The 12,300-nt window shown below is 46.8% G+C and overlaps 2 protein-coding genes across 2 annotated transcripts in view; one reads left to right on the top strand and one right to left on the bottom strand.

Moving 5' to 3' along the window:
• The window catches only part of LOC126564211 (A-kinase anchor protein 10, mitochondrial), a 131,647-nt gene that overhangs the window by 57,071 nt on the left and 62,276 nt on the right, over positions 1 to 12,300 (top strand). The gene's annotated exons all lie outside the window — the stretch shown is intronic.
• Positions 1 to 12,300, bottom strand: part of LOC126563715 (protein dachsous) — a 57,051-nt gene that overhangs the window by 10,331 nt on the left and 34,420 nt on the right. The gene's annotated exons all lie outside the window — the stretch shown is intronic.

The raw sequence follows: 12,300 nt of genomic DNA, 5'->3' as shown, positions 1-12,300 counted from the left end.
TCAACATTTTCCCTGCTAGAAATGCAACCTGCGCGCTTTTCCGACATTGCTTGTAATCCAATGTTCGGAGGGTTATGTTGGGAGATTGATCGGGTATATCAAAAATATTCGGCATGCCATAAGTACGCCACCGATGCGTATATATGTGTGTGTGTGTGCTGTTCGTACGGTCACGATCAGTACGATAAACGGATAGTAGATATTGTCGTAGATCATACGACGAGCATTGAGCTGCCCAAACACGATTCTGATAACACGATAAGGTAGTAGTTGTGTAGCTTGCTTGCTAACAATCGTAAGCGATGATTATTCACGTTGTCGTGTCGCGATTGCGTTATAATGTATTACGGTGCATTGCTGAAAATTATCGTCATTGTGGGTTGGACGAATTTCGTGATTCTAAATTGTGAAATTGTGTTGTGACCCGGCCCGCTCGAGCAATTATTATTTCAAGCACTAAGCCGCCTGTTGACAATCCTTGTCTGCTGCTTTGCGTTGTATGCGTGTGCAATTTGCACGGGAGGTCAACGGTCACGCTGAACCGCATGGAAGAAAGGAGTGTCGAAAAAGCGGTCGAAGCGATTGGTCGCAAGCACGTGTGATTCGCTTAATATATTTTAGTGAAATTTTAAAATATGCTTTTATAATGTGTTACGCATAGTTATCATCGTCATATGAAAACATTCGCGTACACAATAAGTAGTAATTTATATTGGCCGTGATATTTGAGTATTTCTTTGTGAAATATGATCGCGTTTGCAGTTCGTGTTTCGGATTTGTGTGTGTGTTCAATTTGGTCAAAATCATCAGGAGAGAGTGCTTCTTCATGCAGTGTGGTCAAATATATCTCTTTCTCTCTCGCTCTATCGATCTCTAAATGCTGAAAAAAAGTATATCATCTAAAACCGATGAAATTGGTGGTGGCACATGAGATGCCGGTTGTGTGATTGATCGCTGATGCTGTGAGTTAGAGAATTTTGGCGTACTGGCGTAAGAAGGTAAGTGAACTATTTTTTTTTACTGATCTTTATACTGTTTATACGGTAATGAGAGGCTGATAATGGGTTACGGGGAAATCTTTTTTTTCGTATCTTTTTTAAAATTTTCTCCGTTATGCACACTAAATAAACTGTTCCTGTGGCATACATACGTTAACCAGGTTGCTTGAGATCTCATCGTTACAATTACGGTGGAGTGCAAGCAGGTTGATACCACCACAGTAGTCAATAAAATTAATCCTTCGCAATTGTCCTTAATGATCGGTGTCGTCGTCGTTCGATGTGGATTTTGTAGTTGGAGAAAGGCGAAAGTAAAATTTCCAACGTTAAACCAATGTGGAACTATACATTGTGATGAGGGTGAAGCAGGAAAGGGGGAAAAAAGTAATGCCCAATTGGTGTTTATTCTCCCTCTTTCAACAATTCTCAATGTGGTGAAAAGTCCTCGCTCGCATTTGTGTCTGGGTGTTTGCGCGCGCTCGCGCCCTTGTGTGAGCCTGTTATTGCCATTGCTTGCAGATGAAGATGGAGAGTCACATAAAATACCCATATTCGTAATTCGTGTTTTCTTGTCTTATCCCGGCCTGTTATCTTTTATGACTGCACTGCTCTCCAGTCGCTGTCCGGCGCTGGGATTTTCGTACATTGGCTCACCGGTCCCAAGCGTTGATGTCCTTCCTGGCGTCTTGATTTAATGCTCCGCAGCTTGGGCGATTAGACTCGAGGGCCATATGATGACTTTTGTGCAACAGACAGCACACAACCGCGCCAAACTTGCAGGCGACCGCCTGTTACTCTGTTGCACACATATTTTCATTATTATCTCGAAAATATATATTTTCCTCTCCGGCACACGGTCAGTAGCGTGGAGGAAGCAGAATCCCCCTAAAAAAACCCAGACTCTGAAGCTAAAATACAGTTCCAACAAAGCTAAGCGAGCGAATGAGGTGGTGAAACAAGAAGAAAATCATCTTCCAAAAATTCGCCACCACCAAAAACCCGTGCGCAAATGCAGAAGCAAAAAAGCTTCCCGAAAATGGTTTGCCATCTCGGTCGGCCCGGGAAGAGAAATGAGCCTTCATCCTTTATTTTTAATGATTTTCTGAAAGATGCGTTTCTGTACAATGCGTCTCGCTACCGCATATTATCCGATGCGGTGATCGGCTTCTCCCAGGGCGGATAACGATCGTGCGCCCGCGAGGATGACTGTGAATCATATGCCGGGTGGAGTGCACACACACAAATCAAAGGGATCGCAAGAATCCTTTCTCCCAATTCATTTGGAGTGGATTGCAGCCAAGGCCATGTTTTGCTTTTGGACGTGTGATTTTTCTCTCCTGTTTTTTTTTGGGTTCCCCTCCAAAAACACTAGCTGGTCGCGTTGACAACGGCATATTTGATGATGACACCGAATGACACAGTCGAGCAAAAGGACGACCCCGACCCCAACCGTACACTGCTGCATCTCGTAGTCAATTATGGGTGCTGCCGCATTTTTCATCCTTTCACGGAGGTAGGATAGACCGTTTTTACGGCATTCCCAGCAAACAGCGTATCGCATTTCGCTTGAACAAACCACGGCTATCGGGTGATTTTAATCAAATCAGGTGCATGGGTTTTATCATTTAAATTCGAAGTGAAGATTAATTCGATGGGATCATAAATCAATTTGCGATCCAAGTGGAGTTGGTGTTATGAGGGGGGAAAGGAAATGGTGTTGCGAAAAGTGTGCTGGCTCTGCTGCTGGAGGGCTAACACGATCTTTTGCGATCTCAACACGTTATCTGCACCTCGAGATCCTTCTCGATTCTCGGGCGCATCTGTCGAGCAAGCAAGGGATGAAGGAAGAAAGAGAGGTGATGATCATGGTGGGGGGACTGGGTGGGTGACGATACAACAAGACCTCGAAAGCCACGTTTAGTATTGTGGTGATGTGATGCGTGCAAACACTCAAGCTTAAGCACAAGCATCGGCAGGGTGTAAGATGCGTTTTTGCATTCGTGCTAACGATTTGGACACCGATTACCGATCGGCGTCTAGGTATGTCTCCTTTCTTGTGACCTGCGTTCCTTGCGAGTGTATGGAATTGGGCGGGATGAGCGCTGTTCATATTTCTCTCCTCGAGTTTGGGTATAGGTGGTGACTTGCGAAGCGGTTTACGAAACAGCACTAATGGTTTTGTCGTTAGTTTGTCTCCGACTCGGACCTCCGAAGAAGATTCTGCCGACAGGACCCTTGCCCCATGAAAATTTGAGACGGTTTAATTGAATTTTTATGTAGCAAATCAGTGAAAATTGTGTAACCGAGGCACGCAGGGGTGAATTTAAAATAATTTTTTGAGTGTGTTCTTTTCGCTGCTTGAATTCGAAGATCGGCATATTGGTAGGATGATAATAGCTTATCCGGAGAGAACATCTACGAATTAAAATGATCAATGTCTGTTTCTGTCATTGTTGTAATAGAGTAGTAGAGGAGTTCGGAGGGATAAAAGAAATCGAATTGGCCTTCAATAGGATTGCCAGTAGCTCGATGCGACCCAGTTCCAGCGAGTTGGGAACTGTACCGTTTTATTTCCCCAGCGCCATTACACAGTTTGCCGTTGGAAGACATTTTGTTGTCTCCCATCCCACACCAGACCAGTGCAAGTGCTATAATACAACCACAATGCGATCGGTTCTTCGCCCAATAGCTTTAGATAACTCTTCCAAAAGCATAAGCACCCACGAAGGCTAGGATGTGTCCGGTTACTCTTGCTGCTACTGCTGCAGTCCGGATGACACTTTTGCGGTGTAACAATTTTATTCCCTTCGGTTTTGTCCTCTGGCAAAAAACCGCCCAGTTGCTAGAATACGATCATGCTGACGCTTTCGAGGGTCAATTGCAGCAACAGTGGCAGCGTTCAATTTCAATGGTCTCGTACATGATGAATGAAAAAGGTGGGCCCGAGAAAAGCGAGGCTGCATCGAGTTAGGTCCCGACCGGCGATCGAACCGACGACGTGCCAGTTTCTTATCATTCGAAGATCTTTTGCAGAGTATTCATTTGCAATCCAAATAAATTTATGTATATATTCGCGTTCACGTATTATGTAGATGCTGACGCGCTTCTGCCCCAACCACTCAGGGGCTGGGAAAAAGGGGGAGGTGAACGAAAACGCAAAAACCGGCAGTAGAAATAAGGCATTTCAATAGACAGATCGAAACGCGCTGGATGAAGGAAAAAAAACACAAGAAATAGAATGAAGGAGAAAGACATAACGAAAGGATAATCAAGAACGTCCGCAGCCAGCCCTGCGCTGATGCTCGGTTGTGCTCGGTTGTTGCGAGTTTTTTCCATTGCCTCAAGAAGGGAATATTTTACGAAAAGTTTCAAATAAACACACATTCCCGTAGACCGAGAGGAAGCCAAGGAAAGCGATCGCTTTTGAGTTTAGGAGCGGCAAGCCCTGCTGTAAAACTCTGAAATCGACGGTCTCGTAGCTCATGGACCAACTCTGGTCGGGAGATACTGCGGAAGCTCTTCTTTTCCTACTAGAAGACAGCGAAGCCGACAGCTCGAGTTGACATTTTGGACGCTCAGCGATGGAGATAGAGTGCTGAGACGTGAAACCAAATTGAACCGGGGTTGCTCCGTGCTGGTCGTTTTCATGCCGTACAGTGGTATTCAAACCACAGGCTAGGAGGAAGATCGAGCTATACTACGCCTTTCAACGTCGAACGAAGCTTATCTAATTGTAATTAAAACGGTTATCTAAATCTTGTGGTAAATCAATTAATCTCGAAACCTGCACCGACTACACCCCGAACACCCGGTGCGAAGCGGTGATCAGGTGGAATGTGGCGAGTGGAGAAGATGGGCTATTTTGGAGCGAGATTGGTTGCCCAAGCGCTTCCTGCACATGTGCAATTCAGCAGGGAAACAGGTCGCCAACAACCAGCGTACATGCACACAGTCACCACTACACTGAGCGAGGAATGTTTCAGCTTCACCCACATGATCGTACATTTGGGATCGTTTCGAATCGCGGGTATTTTAACGCGGAAAATCGACCTACTAGGAAATCCGAACTGAAGCTGAACGTGGTCTGCTTGACCACCGATTCAAAGGTCACAACCTTTGTCTCACTTTCATGCTGCTCGCAGCTATTCTATTGACCACCAGACCTGACAAGCCCAACCTCATTACATTCATACGAGGAAGGATTTTACGGGGCGTACCGAGCTGAACCGAATCAGGGCAACATCATACACCAGATCGTCGACGAAGGAGGGAAAAAGATCGATACGAATTCCAACATTATCCAGCGGATCACACAGTGAATCAAAGGGAAAGAATGTGAACCTCACAGGCTTGGGTAAATGTTGATGTTGTACCAGAGAAAAAGCAAGACAAAAGGAAAAAAAAACGCATAAATGTTATAATTAATGGAAAGTATCGTAATGAGGTCTCTTGCGTATTCTAATTAAATAAATATATTCCACAGGCTCACTGTGTTCGCAAGTTCGTTCGCACTCGCCGTGGAAAGGCGCCTGCGCAATCGACGCAAATTTTAGCATCATGCCCCGCCAGCCAGTTGTTGACGAACTTGGATGGGTCTGAGATTGGCAGCGGAGATTGGGGGTCTTCCCGTCATCCAGCGGGATCTGCCAGCGGTGGCCTTCAGCCTTGTTCGCTCTCGCGCGTATTCGGCAACATTGCTGCTTTCCTCGATTAGTTCATTCGCTCATTAAACCGTCGGAGGCTGTGAGCAGCTATCTGGACGGTAAATTTACGTTTTATTTCCTTCCCTGCTTCGGGTGACTCAACCACCTCAGCTCGAACCAGTTCTCGTTGTCCCGTCCTTTTTCGCGGTTATTCTGAGGTTGTCTTCCTCTTCTGATTTGTCGTCCCAATTCTGGTTCTAGCGCATCAACCATTGTGCATTGGTTGCTTGCGACTTTCCCTTACTCTGTTGCAAAAGAAAGGTTTTCCGTTGCGATTTTCCACCCGCTTGACGTATCGATCATTTGCATCTTGTCACAGTGTGGAGCTTGCCTAGGAGCTATTCTTAGGCCACTTTTAAGCCACATTTTTGGAGAAAGGTGTTTACCGATTTAAAGGAGGAGATTTTGACGAGTCGATGCCAGCCGCGTCGGATGACCCCTGCGGTGTAGTGTAAATTTAAAAGCGCACGAAATTTACTCTTCCCACCGGAGACTTCAACCGTTTGAGGATTAGGTTGTCTGCGATTGCAAAAAAAAAGTAAACCTTACGCAGGCGGGTTTTGTGCAAAATCCATCCCGATCACGGAACTACGGACCCAGTAGGGCTCACAATGGAGAGAAGGAGAAGGACAGAGAGAGAGAGAGAGAGAGAGAGAGAGAGAGAGAGAGAGAGAGAGAGAGAGAGGGGGAGCTTTAGAGAAATTCCAGCGCAGACGCGATTCGAGATGGAGCGGACGGAATGCAGGAAAACGGTACGGAACGCAAATTTTTCAGCTCGTTCTGCGCCATATTTGAGGCAATCTTTAATTGGGGGGACAGTTTGCGTCGCTCGCTCAATTAGAGAAGCTGATGAGCGATCCTAAAACCGTTTTCACGATATGGAGATGGATCGATCGCGCGCGTTGGGTTGATGGGCGAGGTTTGCTGTGTTTGTTGTTATTCTTTGTTTCCGCCGATCGGTTCAGGTTGAATGGACGCGTGGATCGTTTTTAGTCGTTGCTTTTGTCGTTAAAATTGGGATTTTTTAAAGAACTATGGATGGTTTATTTAGCGAACAGCGTGCCGCGAACTTGCGTTAATGATTACGGAAGGATAGCCGTTTGTTTTTTGTAGTAGTGCAGGTAATCAGTGCTACCTTTGAATTAATTATGGTGCCCTGTGAATCGATCAACAAAAGGGCTGTCGATAGAAAGGAGGTACAGCGTGGTCTTGCCGTTGCACTTGCACACATGACCCATCATTCCACGATTATCGAGAAGGTCGAGCGTGAAAATGGAGTTTTATCCGGCGCGAGGTCGGATTCCCGTCCGAAGGTCTGGTATTCAGTGCAGACGATTATAAAGCCAAACCGGGACCGTGGAGAACGCCACCACTACCTTGGGCACTGTGGCGAGAGTAGCTTTTGAAGGGTTTGGTGGGCCCGGGATAGGTCCATTTCACCGAAACCAGGCACACCAGCAGAAGAATGATTAATGGGTTGGCATTGTGAGCTAATTATATTTTAATAACATCACTATCGCCATTATTCCCGTGTGATACATTAAAAGGCTTCTTCGTCTATGAGTCGGCGAAGACTGCGCCGGACGAGACACCAACCAACAACCACCCCAAACAGAGTGGCCCCAGCTAAGCTGATGGGACGCTAGGTTCCTGCTCGATAGGCTCGCCCTCCGATCGTCTGCTATAGGGGTCGGCGATGCGTCTATTCCATCATTTGTGGCTCATAAAACCGCGCAGTGATTTTCTTGCCATTCCCGGGGCCGGTTTCACGAATGGGGCTCTACTTTCGGGACTTTCCTTTCTCGCCGTGCGGGGTTTCGGATTTTCGGGTGCTCCGTGTGTTCTCGCAGCGAAAGAATGGAACCGAAGACGAAGAAATCGTTTTGTTGATTGACCTAAAACTGCGTCTAATGCTGTTCCTTTTTCGCCTGCCTTTCTCTCGATCGCTGTCGGTCCCCACGAACGGCCTAGGCTAGCGTTTGTGAACGTGGGGCAGTTTTGATAGAGATTAAGGCGGAGAACGGAGGGTGAGTGTGTCTGTCTGCCAAAAAGCAGCGCGAGTCGTCGTAGTTGCCGCTGTCGAAGCGGATGGTATTCAAAAAGAGACCGAAGGGAACGCCGCGATTGTTGGAAATTCCGAGCATTGTTCTATGTATCGCCCTAGGTAGGAAAGACTTGGGTGCTGGCTCAAGCGATGAAACGAATCGTACGAAGCTCGTAACCAGGCTGCCAGGCTGGCGCACGGTCTATTCAGACTGCATCGTTTTGAGGGTGCTCATAAAATTCACTACTTAACGCACACACGATCCACCCTTCTTCAGGTGGGGATCCACCTCTTGCAGCCCGGCAACCGGTTCGTGTCCCTTCACTGGGCAAAACAAACAATGTCTGAGTGTTGCGTTTTTTTTTTCGTTGGTTCACTCTTGCTTCCTTCACCTTGCTTTATTTTCTAGTCTGCGCCCCTGTCGGAAATCTTTGGATGGATGGGAGTGATTCCATCCACTTCCAAAAACGGCGCATTTATAAGTATTAGAGCATACTAGGACACACGGGGCTGGTGCGTAAGGGAGTAGCAAAGCGTGAAGGATTTTATGTTTATTGCATACATACCCCCTCCGTAGTAGTTCAGTTCTTTGATGATCAAGTGAACATGAAGCTTGACGATTGGCCAGTATATATTCTTCACAATGCACAACGCGCGCTCCTGCTGTAAGGCGAAGGAAACAAGTGCATGCCGTGTGTCCGGTGATTTGAGGGTAAAGAAAATTTGGTGGAAAACTAAGACAATCCAGATGGGGACATTCGGATGCGCGCTCCGGACACAATCACGGGATGGATCAAAGTTGCGAACGGCTCGATATCAGGCAACGGCGTACTCCTACTTCCCCAGCCATCGCTGTAGGGAAATTATTGTGCGTGGTTGTTTGTGTGTGTGTGTGTATAATGTAGATGCACATTTTTCGTGCAAATGAAATGTAATTTGAAAAATGAAACCAGCCAACCAGCGGAAAAGGTTTTTGCTGCTGGCTTGCTTAGCTTAAAATCTGTTCGCTGGGAATCCATTCGAACGCATTAGCAGTGGATGGTGGAAAATGGAATATTCTTTCGCCGGGGGGGGGGGGGGGGGAGGAGGGAGGGTTGGGTTCGTTTCCTTACGCCATTTGGTTGGCTGCAGACAAGCACCAGCTGGATGCATACATAAATTTTCCCGGCTGTACGAAGAACGTAACACGAGTGGGCAGCAGCTAGACATTCAGTAGTCAGCATTATTGCACTGTATTCTTTTGTTTTCGTGCTATGAAGTGAGCATGAATTTCAGCTTTTTTGTTGTTGCTGTTGCTGCTTGCCTTTGAGGTTTTAATTTAGATGAATTGAAGCGGCTTTGTTTGATGTGATGGGTAATGGGGAAGTAATAATAGAAGTCGAATAGCATTTTCTGGAGCTACTAAGACGCAGGCAACACTAGAACAATTGAGAGAAGTAGCAGTTTTAGTTTCGATGTACCGTACGGTTTTTTGCTGTTGAATGTTTTACCTAATTAAGATCATTTTCTCGTGCAGAAGAAATTGCACAACAGCATCTGGCAAAGCACTCTGTCTGGCACTCGCTCGACCGGGATGAGAATTGGAGGGTCACAAATTAGGGCAGTCCATAAGCGATGCGTTTCGTAGGATCAGGATTGTGGACGGATTGTTAATATCCAATCCGGAGGAAAAAAATGGCAAGCACCGCCCGGATTTGCGATTGCCGAAAGAATGTTTTGTTGAAGGCACCGAGTAACACAACATAACACACACACACACACATGGCATGGGGAAAGTAAGAGAGATGTTCGGTGAACTGCACGCACCCAACGCGCGCGGCTGGAGGAATGTCTTTCTTTTTCCTATCAGCTCGCAGCACCCAGGGCCGGACCATGCGAGGTGTGTACGATATATGAACTCTCTTCAGATTAATTGATCGCCATTTCCACCTCGCAATCAAACGAACAACGCCACATTAATTTTGCTTCTCTTTTTCCATTGGGTGAGAAAAATCGATACCTTTACGACGCGCAGGCAGGGCTCTCGGCCGGCGTTCTGCGTTTCGGGGGAAGTGCTCCTTTGCCGATGAAGGTGCAACAGGGCCCGGGAACTTAGTGCGCAAAGTCCTGCTAAAAAAGCGCACCATACCCTCGTCATTCATCCTACGGTGGAGGGCAAACCAACCTCGTCTGTCTGATCCGTATTGGGTGTAGGGTATGAGTGTATGATGAAGTAAGGAGGATACGCCAAATCGGGGACACAAAAGGAAGTACAAAAAACATGGCAGATTTTTTCACCCAACAACAATCTTCGCTTGGGGTATGCGTGTGTGTGTGTGTGTGTGTGAATGTGATATTGTTGGTAACTCGGGGTGGAGTCTGTGGGGTGACAAGATTTATTTCAACCGAAGCCTTATCTACTCATTTCATTTCATAAATTAAATTTTCGGAAACTGAGCCCATCCCCGTGAACGAACGCGTTAACGGCGCACGCGTTCTTCGTGTGGAGTGCGGCCTGGGAGTTGTGGTGTGAAGCGAGGTTTTTTTTAGTGGCTGTTGCTTTCATTCAACCAACGTTCAGGTTGGCAAGGTCTCGAGGCAAAGGACTCACGCGCTCGAAGAAACTCGAAAAAGGGAGGGTTTGGATGTTTTGTGAATGTCGTAAATCGTAGCTCAATTTTGTTGCGTTCGATAACGGCTGCTCGATGCATGCAGAATGCATCGGTCCAGCTATAGGCGGCTTTGTGTGTGTGTGTGTGTATTGTAAGGTGTATCGAAGGTTCCAAATATCGACCCATTCGCCAGGAAGTTGGCCGGTCTGTAAGACTCACGCTCCATGTGCATATGCTCCGGGTCAAAGTCACTGTCGATTGTATGCCTCCTTTCGAGTCCGGCTCAGCAGACGCTCCTTAATCCAATTAACGGTTAAGTACGTCCTGCGAAAGCGTCCAGCGTGACAGCTCGTGCGAAAGGGACACCTTCGCCCTTGTCGTGCCGACGAATTGACGAAGAGTGGATTGAGGGAGGCACTTTTCGCCAAAAAAAAAAAAAAAACGGTATCTATGTCTGGTATCATCAACCGGTGGTAGTTTAACCTTCACGAGCTGGAGCATTTAAAGCTGTTTTGTTCGTTTTACCTGCATATTGCCCATTCTGGTCCCGGATGGGCCGGCTGGGAGCAAGGGGATGAAACGTGGAGCGTTTATGCAAAAATCTGATCCACGAAAGTCCTTTAAATGCAGGTCACACGAAGCACAGCCCATCAGCGAATGCTCCGTGTTGAGTGCTTGCGAGCAGCCAACCATCAACAATCAGATAGAGCAACATAAGCGAACAGATGGTTCAAAATCCCGGTGATTCGACCGCGGAAGATTGAGGAGAGCCCAGCACGGGGTAAGCACATTTACATTAATTTATATGTATATATGAAATAAATAATGTCACTGCCGAAAAGTGTGGCCGAACGGTTCGTTCTTTCGTTTGGTAGCAGCAAATCGATCGGCTCGATCACTATTGCATATAGGGTCCGGGGACACGTTATGCCAGTGTATGTCCCGTAGGCAACGAATAAATCCGCCAATGAAAACAGGCAGACACAGGATTTTCGGTAGCGAATCGTCCAAGAGAAAGGAAACATTGAGGACACAGCACCGGACTTACTGCTGGGGGACTATCGAAAAACAAAACGCGCGAAAAACGTACGAATTAAACGAGAACGATCGTGAACCGTAAAAGGAAAAAGGTTGGCCCCCAGTTGTCCGGGATATATGTCGCACGAAACGGATTGATGTGATGGATGGATGAATGAATCTCATCCTCGGATATGTGTATGGCGTGAAAGGCCAAAGCCTTTGCAATAAAAACGCGACCCGCTCAAAAGCCCTAAAACGTCAACGAAATCCAAGTCCGCGCGATAAACATGGAAAGTCCCTAATTTGAAGCAAAAAGGACATTTAAACTCGACAAAAAGGAACCTTCTGAATCCTTTCTGTTGCCCTTTTGTGGATCGATCTGGATCTGGGTGGTTCTGTCGTAGTAAGACTCTTCCTTCCCAAGATCCTGCTAGCCGGGCTCTAGTATAGGGGCAACTGTGGCACGCGCATTCTTCGTTTTTGTGTTTCCATTCTCACCGATGTGTCGATGCGATTCATCTGCTTAATTTAGCATTTCGCTTAAAGAGACTTTATAAAAGAGCGAAACTTACGGATGCAGCAGAGGAGCACAAAAAAAAACTGAAAGAACAATCGCATTCAATGGCACATGGGATTGAATCCAACGACATGCCGAGGAAAGTCGCGCGATCGAACTCGCGCGATAAACGTTTGCATATGGACAGTAATCGTTCGTGGCTGGTAAGAACGTGAAGAACCCGTGGGTAAGGTTAGGAGGGCGCACGGGGAGCAACGTTGGCGACAAACATGGACGAGAATGTTCAGGAGAAGTAAACCCGTCCCGTAGCCGCGTTTTGCTCGTTCGATGATCCTCCAATTTTGGCGATCACTGCCCCGTCCAAACAGCCATCATGGAAGCCACCAACATCAACGGGTTGAGCGACAAATGTAAGATTATTGAGAAT

This window comes from Anopheles maculipalpis, chromosome 3RL, assembly GCF_943734695.1.
Source record: "Anopheles maculipalpis chromosome 3RL, idAnoMacuDA_375_x, whole genome shotgun sequence".
Lineage (NCBI taxonomy): Eukaryota > Metazoa > Arthropoda > Insecta > Diptera > Culicidae > Anopheles > Anopheles maculipalpis.
This window is presented reverse-complemented; position numbering and strand designations above follow the sequence as displayed.